Genomic DNA, 9,033 nt, shown 5'->3' with positions numbered 1-9,033 from the left:
ATGTTACCTAGATGTACAGATTACAGTGGAATTTGCTTTTGCTCCTCATCAGTGGTAATTATTCATTTCCATGGGACAAATCTTGGGCTGTAAAAGCCAGCTCCGTTGTACCATGATGTCTTTGCTCCTAAATTAGAACAATCACTTGGGGCTCATGGGAGCTAGGATCAGGCTGGAAAGTATGCCTCTGATTCCCTTTAAAGTTTGTTAAGTCAGGCAAGAATTCTGCAGGGCACTCAGCTGCAGACAAAGAATGCTAGAGCTTGAGACTGCCAGTTCAAACCAATTATGATTTAACTGGCTTGTCCGGGCATTAAAATGCCTAGTAAAACTAGCTCAGTCATTGCAATATGAATGCTGTTTCTCTACTCATGTCTGGTTTAGGAAGGTCACTGACCTGCATGTACTAGTTCACAGAAGTCTTTTGGTGTAGCAAAAGGTTAGTTCTGATAGAGCCCAAACTGAACCCCATTCCAAACTTCCAATCTCCGTAGAAATATACTGCACTCAGCCTGTGTACCTTGAATGGTCCTTTGAAATATGTGATAACTCTGTTCCGCCTTGTATTTAACCACGATACTTCATTTCCCAGACATGACAAAGCTCACTGTAGGCTCGAAAGCTTGTCTTGCTCACCCACAGAAGTGGGTCCAATAAAAGATATCACCTCCCCCACTTTGTCCGTGAGGGCCAGGAAGAATTTCTCTTCATGAATGAATATGCTCATATCACAGAAGCCTGGGGTGAAATGAACTATGGGCATGAGAGCTAAGGAGCATCCATGATTTAGACCTGTACTGGCATCACACTTTGGAACGTGATATAAATCTCTAGTGGCTCATACTGCAAGTGTCTCCCTAACACATTTTCCAGGGAAAAGGAGCAAGGTATATAATGGATGACACTATAAGATCACAGAAGATTACATATTTCTTGGAGTGTCATGCAAATGCTACTTATGCTGTCTGTAGCAGCTTTTCATCCATTGATCTCAAATTACTTTACAGAGATAGATCAGTATCACTGTCCCCATTCCTCCGGGGGGGAAAACTGAACATGTTCCTGCTTTGTGCCTCAAAGTCAGTGGTAAAACCAGAAACATAACCCAGCTCCCCTGACTCCCAGAACCAGATGTCCACCTGATGTAAATCAGCATAGCTCCACTGAAGTCTATAGAGATTGTTGATTTGTATCAGCTAAGGATCTGGCTCTCTATTAGATGTTCCATCACCAAAGTAGTATTTCTGTTGAAAAAGCAAGAAGGATGGATTCTCCACTTGCCTATCATAATGGAAACAATTTACACTCTCTGGATTTGCTTCTCTATTGCTCTGCACCTTGTATCGTCAATTATTCCAGTGCAAAATGTCCAGTCAGCATGGTATGTTATACCCACTTTGAATATGAATGGATGACCACAAAAAGCGGTGGCGACACAATGTATATATCAATATTACCTATTTTTATTAAAGCAGCTATTAGTCACATTGCCTTGATGCTCAACTCAGAACTAGCTCGTCTTGCCAGCCAGCCCTCACAAGACCTTCTTCTGAATGACTTATAGCCTTTGTCACATGGCAGTGAACACATAACATTGGCACTAACCTAATTTCCTTAACTTCTGCTTTTGCAGCTTATCACTGGAGCTTTGTGTAGATACAAAATTTATATCTACATCCATATCCACAAAAATGAGCTGCAGCTAGATCTACATCCATCCATAACTGAAGATGCAGATACCTGTGGATATAAAGCAGATATTTTCAGGTATCCACTCATTAGTGGGCCCATAGCTAAACTTATTCTATTTCCTGGAACTGAAACGGGCCATGGCAAATCAGATTTTGGAGCTGCTGACACAAACAGCTGACAAGTGACCTATCGTTGAGTACTCCATAGACCCTTATTCTGCAAGCGTCCATTGCAGTCTGAGCAGGACCCAGAATCAGAGTTCTAAGAAGAATATTACATAACAATGGTAGAAGAGTCTCAATGTGATGTGGAGTGAAATTGTGATAGCATAGTAGTCTACTGACATTTCTTAAATTTATCAGTTTCCTATCTAATCTATTACCACCTCTTACATCGCATTTACCACCAGAGTGCAAGATTTTCCAAAGAGACTTGGTGGGCAGTTTCAGACAGTGAACACCACATGTTGTGGAAACTCAAGACCCTTCAAGGTACCCTGAGTTGCCCCCACCCCGCAAACCACTCATCGCTCTTGAAAATCTTGGCCTCATGAAACGTCCAAGAAGCTCAGTTTGAAAGGATCTACTCTGGTCTGATCCAGGGGCAGGAATGGGTTTGCATGTCTGGGTCCCTTATGAAAACTGGATGTGGCTCTGACATGGTCACACTTTTAAAAGTGGAATTGTTCTTAGTCACATCAGAATTGCAATGATAGTGGAGGGATTCAATTAAGTGAGAACGTACTGAGGGCTCTGGGTTTTCTGATAGACACACATCACAGCTTGCTTTCTTACTTTCACTGTCACTCAAGCACACACACAGTCTCTCTCTCTCATACACTAACTCCCACGCCCTCTGTATCTTGCTCAGGCATGTATTGGCTGTGTTTTCACAGTTAAGAACAAAGGTGTTCTTCTGCAGTCTCACTGGCACACATTAGCTATTCCACAGTAATAACACACAGGCGACAAGTCACAGTAGATTTGCCACTGGGGAAACAAAGCGAGATTGGCACTGTACAGCCTGCATGGGGTAACCCTCACCTAGTTTTCCTTGAAGTAAAACTGATCACCACTTGCTAGTGTGACTCACATGTCTTATCTCAGAGCTGGTGGGGACCTTGAGGGGTCATTAAGTCCCATTCCTTGCCCTCCCAGCAGGATCAAGCACCATCCCTGACAGGTCTTTTAATCTATTTGCCCTAGACCTCTAAATGGCCTCAGTGATTGAGCTCACAGCCTTGGATTTACAAGGCCAATGCTCATACCACTGAGGCTAGTTACCCCATAGTAAAGAGAACACCTTTCCTCAGCAGCACAGACACTCTCTATATCTGTCTTACACAGGCACCCATCAATCAGTAGCGACAGAAACTCCTTTCGCTTTGTATTAGTCACTAAGGAAGGCTGTTGAGGTAAGTTACTTGGATCTAATAATTACTTCCTAATGTAATTCAGAAATGCCAAGTGCGCTGTTCCCAAGGCAGCAACCAGCAGCTGCTGGTAGAATCATTTCATCTTAGCAGGTATGTTTTCACCGCAGAGTTAACTCAGGTGATGAGCACCTGAGTCTGTGCACTCACGTTGGCCTAGCAGTGGCATGAGCAGCCACCCGGCTGATCCCTACTTGAGTTAACATGTGTCTTAGCAGTTGCTGCCCTCACCAGTCTGTCACTAGGACTTAGAGGGGCATATCTGAACATTCTTAACCTTGACCCCCTCCCCAGTCCCCCATCGGTGGGCCTGCTCACAGGATATTCTTTGGTGAACCAGAATGCACATACCAGGATCAGGATATTCTTGTAGTCTTTGTCCAGTTCGCACTGAGGGGGTTTATGGCTCACTGTTGAGCTGTTGCAAGTTTCTTTTTCAGTGGAAGCCATTGTCTCCTCAAGCCATCCGACCTCTGTGGGAGCCGCAGCATTTCTGTTTGCAGTTAACTAAGCTGCACAACTATGGGAATTGCAAAGACAGAAAGAGACACTGAACAGAGAACCATAGTGTAGGCTCATGTAGTTTAGTGCTGATGAAGGGTGCTGCAAAGGCAGTCACTTATTCTGACTTCTGTTTGTGCCCAGCATGGGAGCAGTACAGCTGATCTCTGTATGGATCTTCCCCCACCCCTGCCCTTTGCACTGTTTACACTCTTTGCACCCCAACCCTGTTTCTGCCAGTGCACCTCAGGCTTTGCAGCTGGGTCAGATCCAAAGCCCTATAAAGTCAATGGAAGAGTCCCTCTAAGAATCACTTGAAGGGCTGAGAATTGAGTTAATCCCCAGAGCCTCTTCATTTCTTGTCTCTAAGACTTGAAGGAGGCCAGTTTTCTTATCTTCAGCAGAAGGGTGGGCCTGGAAGATGTTCCAGTTTTTAGAGACTCCTGTTGGCACAGATAAAGGATCACATGCTACTGGGGGTGGAATTCCTCCAAGGAGGCAAATGTGTTGAGCAGAGCTCTTGGCAGCCAAAGAAAGTGTGCTCTGTGGGATCAGAAATACTGGCAGGATAAGGAAAGGAAATCCTAGGATGGATAATATCAGAGGGGTAGCCATGTTAGTCTGGATCTGCAAAGCAACGAGGGGTCCTGTGGCACCTTATAGACTAACAGAAATGTATGGGCATAAGCTTTTGTGGGCAAAGACCCACTTGACCTGCATCTGACAAAGTGGGTCTTTGCCCATGAAAGCTTATGCTCATACATTTCTGTTAGTCTATAAGGTGCCACAGGACCCCTCGTTGCTTTTCCAGGATGGATAGGATACTGACGCCAATATACTTACCCTTGCTTTTACGTGAGCTGAGAAACAACATGTTTAGTGCAGCTGCAGTTACTCTGCTGCAATGGCTCATTGACTGAACATATGTGAGTGAACTTTAAGATGGGCTGCATCTCAGGCTTAAAAGGTGTGCTCAGGATGTGCCCCCCATTCGAAAGTGTAAGCACCATGCTTCTGTTCAGGTGCCAGCTGATAGTGACAATGAGCAGCTGTGCTAGAGAGAGGTGGCTACAAAGAGTGGCCAGATGTGCCACTATAACTTATATAAACCTTATTTCCCCTCCTCTAATATTGCACTTAGCCCATGTCCATGCTGGAACTTGAGCCACTAGTGTCACTCATTGCTTGGTGCCACTGTAGTACAGTGTGAGATGTGAACCTTGTAACAAATGGCGTTGCCTGGGTGGAGAACATGCCTACACAAGAGGTTTCCGTCAGTGTAATTAGCTATGCCAGTGTTTTCAGAGTGTATGCAAGCATTAAGGGATCTCTTCTGCCAAGGCCCTGTGCTAAAGTGAACAGTAATCCCTTTTGTTTGCTGTTCTCCCCTGCTGGATTTTTTCCACACAGCAAATCCAGTTGCCTTTGACAATCTGCATGGAGACAAAGCTTCTGTATACTGTATCTCAGACCATGGGCACATGCCACAGAACTGGCCTCATTCTGGCAGCATGACTGGGAGGCGTTTGTTGGGGGTGGAGCCTGGGAGAGCTACCATCACTTATTTTCCCTTCTTGACTGCTGTTTAAAATGTCATCCACCTTGTCTCTAATATCTTAGGACTGACCAAGCTACAAAGTACATAGCATAAGACAAAGGTGTAACCCACTGTTCCCAGCCGCTCCTCTTAGCAAACAGGAATAATGCCATGTACATAAGAGAGAGATAAGCAGACATTGATGCAATGGACTGGGTGATTATTTGTAACATTATTGACTTTGTTCATTACCGCTGTGTGGTGTGCTACTAAAGTGGGAACCTGAAGGTTAAGGAAGTGCAATGACAGAAAAACAGAAAATAGAAAGAGGACCAGAGGCTGAACTGAGGTAGAAGAGAGGGCAATGGGGAATTGGACTGATGTTTTGTGCAGTCATTGAGGTCAATGCAAACTGGGTGGACAACAGTCATTCTGATAGAGCAGCTCTTGGTGCATCGTTAGCATTGGGATAAAATACTGCACAAGAGGCACAGCAACCAAGCAGAGAGCCCAGAAAGCAGTTGGAAAAGAGGAGAACAGAAAAGTTGAGAGGCAATGGCAGGGATACTTACAGCCTAGAGGCTGGTGCAGTTTCAAGACATGCCCAGGAGAGATTGTTCAGGTTGTTCATGGAGTGGGCAGTTTTTGAGAAGTGGGGAGAAAAACCCATTTCCATTTTCAAGCGGCAAAATACTGTTTGTGGTGGTAAAACCACCTCTGGCAGAAATGGGATCAGCTGAAATCCAAGGATCAACACCTCAGCTGGTGTAAATCGCATCACTCTGAAGTCCAGAAGGTAATGCTGATATACCTTCACAGACAATCTGACCAGAGCTATCAAATTTTATTCTCTGTTCTGCCAGGTTATTATAAGAGGGCTTGCCGTCAATGAATTCAGTAGGCTTTGAGTAAGCCCCCTACTTCAGAAGAGCAGGGGCCCTCAGAACACTTTCTCAGAGTAAGGGAATTAATATTACCCAAAAGCTAGCAGGTTCTATGAGAGGTGTGATGCTCAAATGCTACAGACAGCAATGGTAGCTTGAGGTTATTTCATGGACAAGTATTGCACACGTGTTTGGGGAAGGAGCTTGCACACAGACCTTGGCAATACCCAGCCAAATGCAGCAATGAGACTAACTAGTGCCCTGAAGTTTCCACCACTGCCTTGGCTTCTTTAGTCCTACTGAGCATTCTGTGTGGCCAGAAAAGCTTTTTTCATCCAGCTTCAGCCCAGAAGATACTTGGGAGATGCAGTGAGTTTCATGTAAACAACAAACACCTCATAAATCAGTGGCTGTCAGCCATCCCAGGCTACTGGACCCCTTTCAGGTGTCTGAGTTGTGTTGTGTACCCGGGGTCTCACCTCGCTTAAACTGCTTGCTTAGAAAACAGCCATAAAAATACTCAAGTGTCATAGGACACAATTACTGAAAGATTGCTGACTTTCTCATTTTTACCACATAGTTATAAAATAATTTGGAATAGAAATATAGTACTTAAATTTCAGTGTGCAATACATAGAACAGTATAAACAAGTCACTGTATGAAATTTAGTTTGTATTTAGTGCTTTTTATGTAGCTTGCCATAAAATTAGGCAAATATCTAAAGAGCTGATGTATTCCTGGAAGATGTCTGTGTACCCCCAGAGGTACATGTACCTCGGGTTAAGAACCACTACTATGGATGATCTGATATAGAACAATGTGGTTTCTTGCTCCAGTGAAGACAGTGGATGACCATCAATTGCTATACCTGGAAGATATGTGCACCTCATGCGTGAATGGAGAATCAAGGATTTGCCATGGTGTGATGGGGAGACCTCCAAACCACTGAACACACTGAACAAATTCCCCAGTTGTCCATCTCCACGAGGTCCAGCAAAGATGTCCTCTGCATCTCCTGAAGCTCTTGAATGGATTTCAGGCCTTTAACTTGTACATGTTCTTAGTTTCATCCAAAAAAGGTAAAGAGAAGGAGTAACTTGGTCCCAGACTTAGGCACCCACTTGACTTCAGTGGGAATCGGGCACCTAAATACCTTTTGAGGATCCATGTCTCAGGGTTTGATTTTTTTTAGTTCCCCTCCCTTGTATAGCTAGGGCTGATTTCTAACTCTATACAGGTGTTAGAAACTAGGGCATTCACTTAACTTGTGCATGCTTCTGGATCCATGGCCCCTGTTCAGTGTAGCCAATGGTGGACAGAGCAGACCCCCACTATTTTGAAGCAGAAATCGTATCTACAAAGCAATTGTCCCTGGTGGAGGTTGTTGGGATTAACAAGGTGTATTCAGAATGGGTGGGCTGCTATCTTTGCAATATATTTGCGACTAATGCACTATATTCCCAGCACCACCTGAATATCTGGTGGCTGCCTGAACAGTATCAGGGAGATACAAGCTGAGGCCTGGAAACACACAGCTGCATGTATGTGTGTGCATTTCTGATCCATTTAAAGTCACCATTTGCCAGTTGCTTGAGTCACTCTGTAGTTAGAGGGGAACTTGCGAAGGAGGCAGTATAGGAAGGACAGTGTACAGATGCAGAACATTTTTTTTACCTTCTTCTTGCATTTGTATGCCATTTTTTTTCCTTGTGCTCTTGTTCAAAAAAGGCCTTTAGAGGTGCCTAACTTGTTCCTGTAGCCTGGCATCAATTGTTTAATGCAGGTTTTAAAAACAGAAGGGACCATTATAACTCCTCCATATTTGTTGGGTTGTAGGTGTTCTGTGAACTAAGATACTTGCATGACCCTGATTACTGTAATGATAATTCAGTCACCTCACTAATGAGTGTACATACCCCTTGTACAGGTCTGTTTTTATTACCTGCATTTTTACTTATGGGGAACTGGGTCACAGAGAAGTGACTTGCCCAAAGGCACACAGCAAGTCTGAGTCAGCCCAAAAAATTGAACCCAGCTTTTCTGAATACTAATACAGTGGCTGGAACACAAAGTCAGAATTTTCACTCCTTCATTCCAGAGATTTCTGTGGATCAAAGTCTTTGGACAGCTGTACCCAACCCTAAATAGAAGATTGAATATGCCCTTTGTTGGTTTGTTTCTGCTACATTCTGGCGTGGTTACTTCTCAATGTATTCCCTGGCGTGGCACTAGGCCTTGGAATAACTAACCCCAATTCAGACATCTCCATCTTTCCCATTGTTTCCTGAGGGGGTGAAACCAGAAAGGCAAAGGGCTGAAGAGGTTTGGTTATGGGAGGAATACAATAATTTCCTAGCATGGTGACAAATATCAGAGAGGTAGCTGTGTTAGTCTGTATCTTGGAGAACAAGAAGAAGTCCTGTGGCACCCTCTAGACTAGCAGCTATTTTGGAGCATAGGCTTTCGTGGGCAAAGACCCGCGTCATCAGATGCATGAGTCATGAGCCCACAAAAGCTTATGCTCCAAAATATCTGTTAGTCTATGAGGTGCCACAGGACTTCTTCTTGTTGTTCTCAAATAATTGCCTAGTTCTACATAACCTCTGTTATATTAATCCACTGCAGTAAATGATAACAAACTAATTTAGATTCTGTACAGTGGGACTTGAGGAACAATGTGCATTGGTCAATATTTAGCCTTGGTTAAACATGTGAAGTCACTGGAGTTACCAAAGTATATAAATGGATATGAAAACTAGCTGCATACCTTTAATGGAACCACACTGTGTAGACTCTCTCTTTGCTTTCAGCTCATGCTAGGGCCATATTCTGACTTCAGTTACCTTGGTATGAATGTGGATTCTTTGTAATGGCAGTCAGGAAGGCTTGACTCCCTCTGAGTTACTTCAGTTTTATGCTGGTGTAACTCACTGATTTCAAAGGCATAGCACCGTGGTGCAAATCTATTTACTCCAGCGTGCTTTCT

Source organism: Carettochelys insculpta, chromosome 31 (genome assembly GCF_033958435.1).
Source record: "Carettochelys insculpta isolate YL-2023 chromosome 31, ASM3395843v1, whole genome shotgun sequence".
In the NCBI taxonomy this organism is placed as follows: Eukaryota; Metazoa; Chordata; order Testudines; family Carettochelyidae; genus Carettochelys; species Carettochelys insculpta.
The sequence above is the reverse complement of the archived record's forward strand: the minus strand, read 5'-3'. Positions refer to the sequence as shown.